At 45.6% G+C, this 13,162-nt stretch overlaps 1 long non-coding RNA gene across 45 annotated transcripts in view; it reads right to left on the reverse strand.

The window, feature by feature from the left end:
* The window catches only part of LOC100739688 (uncharacterized), a 187,429-nt gene that overhangs the window by 118,638 nt on the left and 55,629 nt on the right, over positions 1–13,162 (reverse strand). For 29 of the 45 annotated variants that reach the window (XR_014813646.1, XR_014813642.1, XR_014813640.1 and 26 more), the window contains one exon: positions 10,692–10,849. The exons of 14 other annotated variants lie outside the window; for them this stretch is intronic. This is a non-coding gene — a long non-coding RNA (uncharacterized LOC100739688). Of the gene's footprint in view, positions 1–563; positions 667–6,135; positions 6,801–8,679; positions 10,850–13,162 lie in introns of those variants that run through there. 2 more of the 45 variants (XR_014813659.1, XR_014813660.1) reach the window with 2 other exon arrangements.

The following is a 13,162-nucleotide window of genomic DNA, read 5'->3' on the forward strand; positions in this document are numbered from 1 at the left end:
AAGGAGGTGGGAGACAGATGCTGTAGGTTTCAAGTACAGGATCTTCTCTCCCTAGCTGTGCAGTCTTGGGGCCCTTTGATCCCTCTGAGTTTCAGTTTTCTCATCTATGGAAAAGGGCGACCAAAATCTCCCTGCCAGATTTTGATGTGACTCTCAAGTGAGAGGATGAACAGAAAAATATATTGGCTATGAAATACACACACACACACACTCAATGGGATTTAAGAATCCTCCCCTGCCCCCCACCCCGGCCCCCGGCCCCGTCGTGCCTTAGTAAGAGGATTCAGCCCCATGTAGATAAAATATGTCAATACTACCAGTCCTTCCTAGACTTGGTTACCATTTGGTCTTCTTTGATGAGAGTCAGCAGTGAGATCCCAATAAATGAGAAAGCAAAATGGCTTTAGAGATTCAAGTTTTAGCAAAATCTATATTTTCATAGTTTATACAAAAACTGGCTTCAATTGTCTTTCTGAAATCAATACACCGCATTTATAGAGACACTTTAGGAATAAAAGAACAGTGGTTTTTTTAGGATCAATAGTAAATGACTTGATTCTTACCCAGGCCATGAGCGCATCCAAGTTAACTCTTGGGAGCTGGGAGAAATTGTCCTCAAGACTTAGGCTTGTCCAGTTCTTCCTTAAGACCCAGTGACCTCACCACCTTCCAGACAGAGTAGGGTAATCTCTAAGAGCACATTTTTTTTTTAAGGGTATCAGACAGTAATGGGTTTGTGTTCTGGTTTTATCACTTTTAAGCTCTATGATCTGAAACAAGTTTTTCAGCCTTTTTAAGCCTTAATTTCCGGATTTGTAAAATGGGTATCATAGAATATCATAGCATCATCAGTTGTGGTTGGGATTTTTTTCTTGAAATGCATGTGTCTTGGGTCAAGTTTCCCATCTAAGACCCTCAGATGGAGAGTGTGCACAGGAAGCGTTTTAGACAGTGCTCCTCAAAGCCAGCACCTGAGGGGTAGTGAGGCTGCAGGACTAGACAGCAGGTGTACCGCACCGGGATGCAGCCACGACAGAGGCCCCCGCACACTCCTTGGGGAGCTCTGGAGCTGGGATAGCCCTTCAGAGTTGTCTCAAGTCGGGAGTTCCCTTCATGGCTCATCAGTTAACCAACACAACTAGAATCCATGAGGATGCAGGTTCAGTCCCTGGCCTCACTCAGTGGGTTAAGGATCCGGTGCTGCCAGGAGCTGTGGCGTAGATCACAGACGCAGCTCGGATCCCGCATTGCTGTGGCTGTGGCATAGGCTGGCAGCTGTAGCTCCGATTCGACCTTTAGCCTGGAAACTTCCATATGCCACAAGTGGTGCAGACCTTAAAAAAAAAAAAAAAAAAAAAAAAAAAGAAAAGAAAAAGAAAACTACATTCTTTTGCCTTTAGAACTTAGCATGGATCCTGACGAATGGTAGCTGCTTATTATGAGTTGGACTGCATTCCCAAAATTCATGTCTTGAAATCTTATTGCCCAGTACCTCGGAATATGACTGTGTTTGGACAGAGGGTCTTTTAAAAGATGATTAAGTAAAAATGAGGCCATTACAGTGGCCCTAATCCAATCGGACTGGTGTCCTTAGAGGAAGAGGAAATTTAGACCCAAAAGAAGACACCAGGGCTGACTGTGAGGACACAGCAAGAAGGCCTCCGTCCCCAAGCCAGGAAGAAAGGCTTCAGAGGAAACCAAACCTGCCAACACTTTGACCTTGGACTTCTAGCCTTCAGAATGGTAAGAAAATAACTTTCTATTGTTTAATTCACCCAGTCTGTGGTATTTTATTATGGCAGACTAACACACTGTCTAATGAATTGTTCTTGATTGATATATTGGCTACTTGGATCTCAGGAAGGTAAAGGGGAAAATTGATTATTTCACTCGCAATTAAACAAATATTTACCAACTACTGCCATATGCCAGGCCCTGAGCTAAGCACTGGAAACATTACAAAAATAAATAAAATGTGGCTGCACCACCTTGGTGAACTAACAGCAGTTGGCTGCAATGTAAACGAGAAATGTAAAATTGCCAGGGAGTGAAGCGGAAACAAATCCAACTAGCATCCCTGGGGATGCAGGTTCAATCCCTGGTCTTGCTCAGTGGCTTAAAGATCTGATCTAGCATTGCCGTGAGCTATGGTGTAGGTCACAGATGTGACTTGAATCCCATGTTGCTGTGGCATAGGCGGGCAACTGCAGCTCTGATTCGACCCCCCTAGCCTGGGAACTTCCATGTGCCACAGGTGTGGTCCTAAAAGCAAAAGAATTAATAAAAAATAAAATAAAATAAAATTTCTGGGACCCAGGAGGAGGGGAAGATTTCAGCCCAGGGGAGGATTTCAGTTGTGTAAATGATCCCAGGATCCCGGCTGCACGATGCAGGCAGAGACCTAATGGTACAGGCAGCACCTTATCCCTAAGGTCAGGTGTGCAAACCCCAGACCATAAGGGATAAATAGAACTTGGCCTGGCTCAAATCTGTCTTTTCAGATCCCTCCATCCTTGGGCTCCCAGGAACTGGCCATTCTGGGAATCATTAGAAGTTTGCAATGTTAGGATCATTAACGCTTTACGAAGGTCACACGGCATAGAAACCGCCCTCCACCAAAGGCCCAGCCCACTGAGCAGAGCGTCCAGTTGATACCTGAAAAGCACAGGCAACAGATCCAGTTGCCTTGGTAACAAGGCCCCTCCCCAGTCTACGATACTCTCGTTAAAAGAAATAAAAGCTACAGGCCAAGGAAGGAAACTGGACACAAGGACCATATTTGGCTTAATTAGCTCCACCTAAGGAAGGGTCTTGGAAGAAGTCTGGGAGGCAGGTGTGCAGGGGCAAAGATGGGATCATAAAGAGATGAACTTGGTTGTAAACAACAAGAATTACATCGAAGTCTGAGAATTTCCTGGCCTCTGCGGTTCATTTTCCATTGACAAGGTTGCAGTGAGCGTAAATAATTTAAAAGTCTGTGAGGCCAGCACACCTCATCGGATTTATTCCACCACCACGGCAAGAAAGAAAACTCTGGAGCCAAGAGAGAGCTCGTCCCCCTTGGGTGTTTGAAAATTGGCTCGAGTTACCAGCTTTCTGCCCTGATTAAACCTGACCCCCCGGCACCCACCCAGAAGAGGCCATCAAAGCAATGGCAGGTGGATGTAAGGAGAATCCAAGACTTCTCTTAGCTTAGAAAATGCATGTCCCTGGAGTTCCCATCGTGACTCAGTGGTAATGAACCTGACTAGTATCCATGAGGACACAGGTTCAATCCCTGGCTTCACCTAGTGGGCTAAGGATCCAGCATTGCCGTGAGCTGTGGCGTAGGTTGCAGACGTGGCTAGGATCCCATGTTACTGTGGCTGTGGTGTAGGCCAGCAGCTGTAGCTCTGATTCAACCCCTAGCCTGGAAACTTCCATATGCTGTGCGTGTGGCCAAGAAAGAAGGAAGGAAGGAAGGAAGGAAGAAAGAAAAACTCATTTCCCAGATTCCTCTAGAACCTAGAGATCCTCACTATCTTATATTTCAGTCCCAATTTTAAATAATTCTCTCTTCTCTTAAATATGATTCTCATATTTAAAACTCAGTCCTTTGAGACCATTGTATTCCCCTGCAATTTTTTTAGAAATAACTAAAAGTAGAGCAAATGACAGTTTATGTGCTTCCCCCACACATTTCTCCAGGCAAAACTCCCCTTCCCTTTTCAGCCAATCACCAGAATGACTTTTTCCTTATACCTTAATCCAGTGTTTCTGTTATAAAGTAAATGACCAGGCACAGGCCAAATGCCTGCACATGTCAAGAAACAATGATGGAGTTGAGCAGAAAATAGCTCATAGAAAAGTTTTATGAGCCACAAGTGTTATATTTTATCCCACAATGTAGCCAGCCTTCCTGCATCATCGCCTGTGCTTCCCACACTCCCCCAGACGCCTCCATGTTGCTCATTAATCTGGTAGAAGAGTTGAATAATTCAGTTTGTTGTTTTTTTGGGGGGGTTGTTTTGTTTTGTTGTTTGTTTGTTTGTTTTACATTCCTGGTCATTGTTTCCTATGAAGTCTTAGGAGCTGAAAAATCTCCCCAACTTCTCCCTACCTTAAAGTCAAGAAAATGAATAAAATGCCTGCCTGGAAATGCTCCATTACAGAGAAGAAGCATATCATTTAAAGGGGCTTGCAGGTAGCTCCATAAAGGGGTCAAAGCCACACAAAATCAAACAGGAATGCCAAGTTCAAAGACATTTGTATTCTAGAGACTATAGTGAAATCTAGATGTGTCCTAATTAAATTGCTAAACACTTAATACCTGTAATGAGCTTAGGAAAAGAGCTCATTGTTTCATCTCAGCATGCAGCTCTAAGAAAGTTTTGTTTGTTTAATCTGGCTTTACCAATCCCACTGATTTGGGGCATGACAAAAACCTCTATTTAGAAAAATGGTTAGCTAGACCCCTAAGAGAGGCAGCATGGTGTGAGAATGAGGATATAGGCTTTAAAGTCAAAGAAATCTTGAGAGTTCTCTGATGGCCTAGCCAGTTAAGGCTCCTGCGTTTTCACTGCTATGGTTCCGGTCACTGTTATGGCGCAGGTTCGATCCCTGGCCCAGGAACTTCCACATGCCGCAGGTATGACAAAAAAGAAAAAAGAGGAAAAAAGAGAGAGAGAGATAGCCTGAAATAAATGTTGCAACTCTCATTAAAAAATAAAATTCGGGGAGTTCCCGTTGTGGCGCAGTGGTTAACGAATCCGACTAGGAACCATGAGGTTGCGGGTTCGATCCCTGGCCTTGCTCAGTGGGTTAAGGATCAGGCCTTTCCGTGAGCTGTGGTGTGGGTCACAGATGCAGCTCGGATCCCGTGTTGCTGTGGCTGTGGCGTAGGCCAATGGTACAGCTCCAATTCAACCCCTAGCCTGGGAACCTCCATATGCCGTGGGAGCGGCCCAAAAAATGGCAAAAAAAAAAGACAAAAAAAATAAAAAATAAAAATATAAAATAAAATAAAATTTAAAAATTTAAAGAAAAATAAAGTCAAAACATCAATGTTCTCACCTTGGACTTAGTATAAGATGCTTAACCCACCCTGAGAGGCCGATGCCTCACGACCATGTGACAATTATCATATCTAGTTTGCAGTGTTGTTTTAAGAGTTAAATAACATGATGCTTCTAACGTGCCTGGCACCATACTGGACAGAGAAGAGGCTCAATAAACTTTAGGAATGATGGTCATAATAGCGGCAAAGGGAACCGCTATGGTGATGACGATGGTGATGGAGATGAAAGCAAAGATAAGGATGAGGATGGTGCTGTTGAAAGAAGAGGACCAGGTCCAGCTATTCCTCATCTGCACAGTCCCACTGAATAGGCTGCTCAGCCAGTAGAGTTGAAAAAGAGTAAGCAAGTGTCACACAGCCACCAATCCTGAGCCAGAGTCAGGACAGGACAGGAAATGAGGGCCGGAGATTTGATGCACATGCTCACGCACATACATGCAGATGAGAATTTCATCTCCAGTAAATCAGTCTTCTCAGGGCAATGTCCCCCAGCATGATGCATTCATGAATCAAAGCATCTATTATGGAGTCCCTCGCAGACCTGTCTATACCACAAGGCAGGCATCACACATCATTTTAGCCCAGATGCTTACAGGGATCTGAAACCATCGGCGGTTTCTCAACTGCCTGAGACCAGAAAATCTACTCCAATACAATACTGCACAAATGGATCCTTGCTGCTTGATGCATATTTGTGTTACCAACTGAAAACAGGAAGAGCAGCTCTTTTTAAACGTGAGATTCAGTGGAAGTTGGGGGAGATGGAAGACCAAGGGGGAAATTTGCCATGAGGGGTGGCAGTAATAAGTGCCACCAAGTGGGAAATATTGGAGCTCTGTTCCCAGAAACTGGGAGGCAGTAGCTCAAGGCAGAAAAAAATAACAATAATTATGTTGCTCAGAAGCTGACAGGGCACGTAAATCGGGTGCATTAAGCCCTGCCTGCAGATTCGCTTTCCAAATTGCATTTCAGCTGCATCCTTTCTGAGAGCTGGAATCCCCTCTTTCTGCCCACAGATTTCAGGTAAATTCTGCCCCTGCAAAAGGTAATTATCATCAGACTTTTGCTTGCTTTGCTTGTTTTTTTTTTTTTTTTTTTTTTTCCGGGCATCACTGAGTCCCGCATTTTACCTGGTGAATTACCAACCATAAGGCAGGAGAAGGGCAGACAGTGTCCAGATCAGCCTCTCCACTTCAAATGGCTATTGCTGGTATGGTTTCTCCCTGCTCCCTTCCAGACAAGCCCCAATGGAACCTGAGCTTAGGTAATAAACCTCGGAAAACCACTGTTCAGGCAATTTCCAAGTTGCTAAGCTGACCTCCTCAGTCATCCTGGCTTTAAGACTTCACAGGGAGATCAGGCTGGTGTCAGCGTGTATCTAACAAAATGCGTTCCACATTTGTCACGCTGAAGGAAGGGGTGGGGCTGTGTCTGGGGGAAGCTCAGTGTCACGGCGCAAAAGCTGGAAGATAGGAAGGAATTGTCAAGTCACCTATTTTTAAAATACAAAGACAAATGATAGACATTCCTTTCAGTGGCAGGTTTTAAACACCGGAGTGAATTTTAAACTTCTGGATTTGGTGGCAAGCAAAGCATTAGAATACAAGACTCTGGAGTTCCCGTTGTGGCTCAGCGGTAGCGAGCCCAGCTAGCATCCATGAGGACTCAGGCTCGATGCCTAGGCTTGCTCAGTGGGTTAAGGATCCATTGTTGCCACGAGCTTCAGTGCAGCTTGCAGATGCGGCTTGGATTCCGTGTTGCTGTGGCTGTGGTGTGGGCTGCAGCTCTGATTTGACCTCTTGGCGTGTGAACTTCCACATGCCATAGGTGTGGCCCCAAAAAGCAAAAAAAAAAGGAATACAAGACTCTGTATTTGAAGGGCCTCAGTGCTTCCAAGTTTTAAGTGCTCACAATAAAAGAAAAATAATTTTCGGGGAAAGCTTCTCTGCTGAGAGGAGTACCCAGGACTTCACCATTCTCTGGACATCTATGCTGAGATTCAGGCCCCAGCAGGGCTGGTGGTGGGATGTTACCTCTGGGGGTCAGATGGAGCAGAAGCCGGAGGTGGGGGTCATACCCATCCCTCCCCACCTTGCAGTCTGCCCATCTCCAAGCCTCAGTGCCCTTGGCCATCACCCCACAGGAATATGATGACACTCGGAGAGAACATGAGAGAGAGTCCAGAGCAGTAAATTATGTTGTTGTTGTTGTTGTTGGTTTGGTTTGGTTTGTTTGTGTGATTTTTGCTTTTTAGGGCCACACCTGTAGCATATGGAGGTTCCCAGGCTAGGAGTCTAATTGGAGCTACAGCTACCAGCCACAGCCACAGCCATGGCAACTCAGGATCCCTGACCCACTAAGCGAGGCCAAGGATGGAACCTGCAACCTCATGGACACTAGTTGGATTCATTTCCGCTGCGCCACATCAGAAACTCCCCCCAAGGTATTTTTTAAAGGATACCTTTGCCCAGCATGAGCCCACAGTTTATTGGACACGTAAGGGGAACACATTCATTTTCTACTCATTGAGCTTCTGTAGCAGGGAGAGAATTCCACCGTCTCCTCCTGTATTGGTCGGGGTTCTTCAGAGAAGCAGAATCAATAAAGCGTATTTACATATAGACGAAGAGATCTATTGAAGGTATTGGCTCAGGTCATCATGGGGGCCAAGAAGGCCTAGGATCTGCTGTCTGCAAGCCAAAGACCCAGGAAGGCTGATGGTACAGTTAAAGCCTGAGAGCTGGAGAGCCAATGGCATAGCTTACCATCTGGGTCTGAAGGCCTCAGAAGAAGGTTTGCCAAAGGCAGAAGATCCGTGTCCCAGCCCAAGGGGTCAGGGAGGCAGGGAGCCAATTCAACTTCCTCCACCTTCTTGGGCTCTTCAGGCCTTCAACTGATGAGGGGAGGCCCACCCACTCTGGGAAGGGCCCTGTGCTTTACTCAGCCCACCAATTCGCATGTTAATCTCCTCCAGAAACCCCCTCACAGACACATTCAGAAAGAACATCTAAACAGATGTCTGGGCATCTCATGGCCTAGTCAGGTAGACACAAAAAATGAACCACCCATTTTGCCCAAAGTGGAAATGACAGGAGGAGCATTTTCAGCATCCCTCCCCGCCTCCTCCCTCAAGTCCAAGAAGAGAGGAGAATAACTCCTCCAACTTAGGGTCTAAGCGAGTCGGGGGACCACTGAGACGTCCAGCTCAGGCCCGGTGAGGGGGATGCGTATAAAAGCCAACCTAAGCCTCACATTCTCTGTTCATCCACACGGGGCAGCTTCCAGGCACGCTCTCCCCCTGAAGCAGGGGCCAGCTGCGGAGGTGACAGGAGGGCCACCCATTCAAAGAGTGCTGGCAAGTCCTCCATGGCCACACGACCAAGTTTTATCATCCAACCCAGTCTTCGCTAGAAACAAGCAGAAGTGTTTACCATTTTTCTTCTTCTCTTTTTTCATTTTTTTTTTCACTCAAACACCCATAACATAAAATTGTAACTTTTTTTTTCTTTTTAGGGCCACGCCTGTGGCATATGGAAGTTCCCGGGCCAGGGGTCAAATCGGAGCCGCAGCTGCCAGCCTACACCACAGCCACAGCAACCCAGGATCCAAGCCACATCTGCGACCTGTGCAGCAGCTTGTGGCAACACCACATCCTTAACACACTGAGTGAGGCCAGGGATCGAACCCACATCCTCACAGACACTATGTTGGGTTCTTAACCTGCTGAGCCTCAAAGGGAATTCCACTATCTTAACATTTTTAAGTGTACTGTTCAGTAGAATTAAGTGTCTTCATTCTGTTACAAAAGATCAATACCATCCATCTCCAGGACATTTTCATCTTCCCAGACTCAAACTTGATACCCATTAAACAGGAACTCCTCATCGCCCCCTCCCTCAGCCCCTATCATATTCTAGCATGCATCAGAATTTCCTCTTCTTTAAGGCCGAATACTATTCTTTTGTATGTATGCACCACATTTTCTTTAATCATTTATCTGTGGGTGGATAAAGTTTGCTTCGACCCTTGGCTACTGTGAATAATACTGCCGAAGAGAGGTGTACAGGAGTTCCCACTATGGCTCAGTGGCTTAAGAACTGGACTAGTATCCATAAGGATTCAGGTTCGATCCCTGGCCTTGCTCAGTGAGTTAAAGGATCTGGCAGTGCCTCTAGGTTGTGGATGTGACCCAGATCTGGTGTTGCTGTGGCTGTGGTGCAGGCCAGCAGCTGCAAGTCCAATTCAACCCCTAGCCTGGAACTCCCACATGCCCCAAAAAGGACCCACCCCCAAAAAAAGAGAGAGAGAGAGAAGTTTACAAATATCTTGTCTCGCCCCTGCTTTCAATTCTTTGGGGTATAAACCCACGAGTGGAATTAATATCTCCATTTTTCAGACCCCGTCTCTCCAAAGGTCCTGATCTCAGGCCTAGAGAAGAATGTCACCTATGACTCTGCAAACCGCCAACAGACCTGGTTGCCACGTCCATCTCTAGAAGTTGGGCCCTACCCAAAAGAGCTTAGGGTAGGATGGGGTGGGGAGGCGGCTGAAACCCTGCCACGGCACCCACCTGGAGAAGGGCCTTGCCCTAAATCTCCCAAAGGTCCCCTGACTGCAACCCTCCATCCACGGGACTCCTATCCTCATGTTCCTAAATGGGTCACGTCTGGTGTCAAAGCAGGAGACAGATGGGTCCCAGGCTGAGCAACTGTAATGTGTTCCCTATGAACAGATAACTTTATCCATCTGCATCCTGCTTGGATAAAGGATCCTGCATCCACCTATTTCTCATTCTTGAGGTCAAGGAGACCTGTGGAACAGAACTAGGAACTACACATTCACGGACACGGTCCTTGGGGGTCTGAGAAAGAAGGGGCACCAGACCAGAGTACTTCCTGTCAACTTCCCATCACCCTTGTGCTGGATTCCATCCTGGCTAAAAGGTGCGCGCACACAGGGGAGGACCCTGAGCCAGGCCACATGTGGACTCAAAGCCAGACCAAGGAAGACGACTGGCCAGAGGCATCCCGGAAGGACTGCTCCCACGCAAGGGATTTAAATGACCTCCAGCACATGCGTCACTCTCTTCCTCTCTTGCCCTTTCTCTGTCTGTCTCTGTCTCTCAATCCCTCTCCAGCCCCACACCCCCCAGCCCACCTGGGCTTTATCCACATCTGTCTTCTCTCTCTTCTCTCTTAGTAAACACTTATTTCCCTCACTACCCTCTGTCTCTTTGCAGAATTCTTTCTCCACAGGGACCAGGTCTGGGGACTGCTTAGAGTTCAGTGTTCTCACCCTACAGCCACCTGAGAACAGTATCTGCTCCCAAGGTCCTTGCCACTTGCTCCAGGACCTCTTGGAAAGAACTCTGCTTCTTCCTGCCTCTCTCAGTCCCAGTTCCTTCCAAGGGGTCCCCATGGTCATTTATGCAGAGACGATGAGAACATACTTTCTCAGACAAGCCCTTCTCCTCCTAACTAGTATTACGCATTCAGCCCAGGCCATCGGGGTTGGAGAAAAGTGCTGAGCTCTTCCAAACCATGTGAAAATGGAGTGCTAGAATCCCAACAGGAGGGAATACAACCATCCCACAGTAATCATTATCACTTAATACTTTTCTAAATATCAAAAGTACCGTTCTCTTGTGGAGCCGAGAGTCTTTACAGAAGCGGGCGTGGATGCCTGACATCAAAGGCCGCGAGCGCCCTCATTGATCGACATCTTCCAGCAGGAAAGCCAGGGAATTTCTGCAGCTCTGCTCAGCTTAGTGGCTTTGCCAGGATTATGAAGCACCTCAAAAGAATTAGGTTCAAAACATAAAGATCAAGAACAGGCAAAAATAGTTTTATCCTACAGGAATGCAACAGTGCATGCTGCTTTTATTGTGGCTACAGCAAGTTACCACAAACTTAATAGCTTAATATATATATATATATATATATATATATATTTTTTTTTTTTTTTTAACCACCATATCTATGGCATATGGAAGTCCCAAGGCCAAGGGTCGAATTGGAGCTGCAGCTGCCAGCCTACACCACAGCCACAGCCATACCAGATCTGAGCTGCAGTTTGCAGCAACACTGGACCCTTAACCCACTAAGCAGGGCCAGGGATCAAACCCGCATCACCACAGACACTATGTTGGGTTCTTAACCCACTGGGCCACAGCGGGAACTCCTACAAATATTTTATCTTGCCATTCTGGAAATCAGGAGTCCAACACAGGACTCCCAGGGCTAAAACCAAGGTTTCACAGGGCTGTGTCTTGCATCAGAGGCCCTACAACAGCATCTTTTTCCTTGCCTTTTCCAGCTTCTAGAGGCCACCTCCATGCTTTGGCTGTGGTCTCTTTCTGCATCTTCAAGATCATCAATGTTGCATCTCTCCGATCTTTCTTCCATAACTACGTTTCCCTCTGACTTCCTCTTCTACACCCCTCTCCACCTATAAGGACCTTTGGGATTACACTGGACTCACTCAGACCAGCCAGTATAACCTTCCTGTTTTTTTTTTTATTATAGTTGATTTACAGTGTTGCACCAATTTCTGCTGTAGAGCAAAGTGACCCAGTCATACATATATATATATATATATCCATTTTTTCTCATACTATCTTCCATCATGTTCTATCCCAAGAGACTGGACACAGTTCCCTGTGCTGTACAGTAGGACCTCATTGCTTATCCATTATAAATGGAATAGTTTGCTTCTACCCACCCCCAAACTCCCCATCCATCCCACTCCCTCCCCCCTCCCCTTGTAGAGCCTCCCTATTTTCAGGTCAGATGACACCATCCTTAATTCCATCAGCAACCTCAATTTCCCTTCGCCATGTCACCTAACACCTGCACGGGTTCCAGGAATTAGGACATGGACCTCTCTGGGGGACCATTACTCCATCTTCCCTAGGCTGGTAACGTGAAAGAGGAAAGCAGGCCAGACACAAGATCAAAAGGAGATGCTAATTGTCATGTGAAATCTTTTGATTCTTAAACGTCACCAGCCCAGGCACGTTAAACCCCAAGCAAATACTGTCCAAATCAAACTCCTGCGGAGGCCACGTTTGCCTGTGGGCTATCGTTTGCAGCCTCTGCTTCATAGTACAGGCATTGATGCCCAAGCTTTTTTTCACTACCAAAACCCCCTTATGATTTTTCCCTACTTAGAACCCCCTCCCCCAGTTTTAATAGATCCAAGGAAATAAATGCTATTTATTAAGTAATGTTTCATTTTCCAAAGTTTTATTAATCAAAGAAGCAGATTAAGAAGAAGAGCATGAGATAGGGTTTATTACTAATAAAAGCCCAATGTAAATTGAGCATTTACTAACTGCCTGGTGTGGTGCTAAGTACTTTCTATGCATTAACTCCCTGAGTCCCATGACAATTCTATGGGATCAGAACTATCACTTCTCCCATTTTTATCAATGGAAAATCAAGGATCAAAGAGTGATGTCTTCAAAGTCACACAATCAGTGAGTGGCCAAACATAATTCAAACCCGGGTCTGATTTCGGGAACCATAGTTTCAGTCATTATGTTATTCTGCCAACACGCTCCTAACAAAAGGAAATAAATATTATGATTTCTTGTGTCTGTGCTGCCTAATGGTAGGAAACGGGTGTGAGTTTCTTTGGGGTGTTGAGAAGACTATGGTTTTGGGTCACTATCACTTCCTTGGCCACCACAGAGGGCCATCCAAGAGTAGGATTTGAAATAATTCAAATAATAAAAGGGTGACATACAGTTTCTCTTCTACCAGATGAAGAAGTTGCCAAGGTAAACTGAAAACTATCACTTCGAAGCAATAAAAAATGCATAATAGTTTGGGCATCATACACAGGAGACCCCAACCATGCAAAAAAAAAAAAAAAAAAAAGAAGCCTTAAAACTTAAAATTCGGGGGAAAAAATGTAATTGTAATGTATACATGTAAGGATAACCTGACCCCCTTGCTGTACAGTGGGAAAATAAAATAAAATAAATAAATAAATAAATAAATAAATAAATAAAATAAAAAAAACCTTAAAATTCTATTTCCTGAGAGACTTTCCACACAGTTTGAATTTCAGAGTTGAACAACTGCTAAAGACATCTGACTTTCT

This window comes from Sus scrofa, chromosome 8 (assembly GCF_054392235.1).
Source record: "Sus scrofa isolate SSC_HxYL_T2T_F1_AM1 chromosome 8, Sscrofa_HxYL_maternal_Yorkshire_Landrace_v2.0, whole genome shotgun sequence".
NCBI lineage: Eukaryota > Metazoa > Chordata > Mammalia > Artiodactyla > Suidae > Sus > Sus scrofa.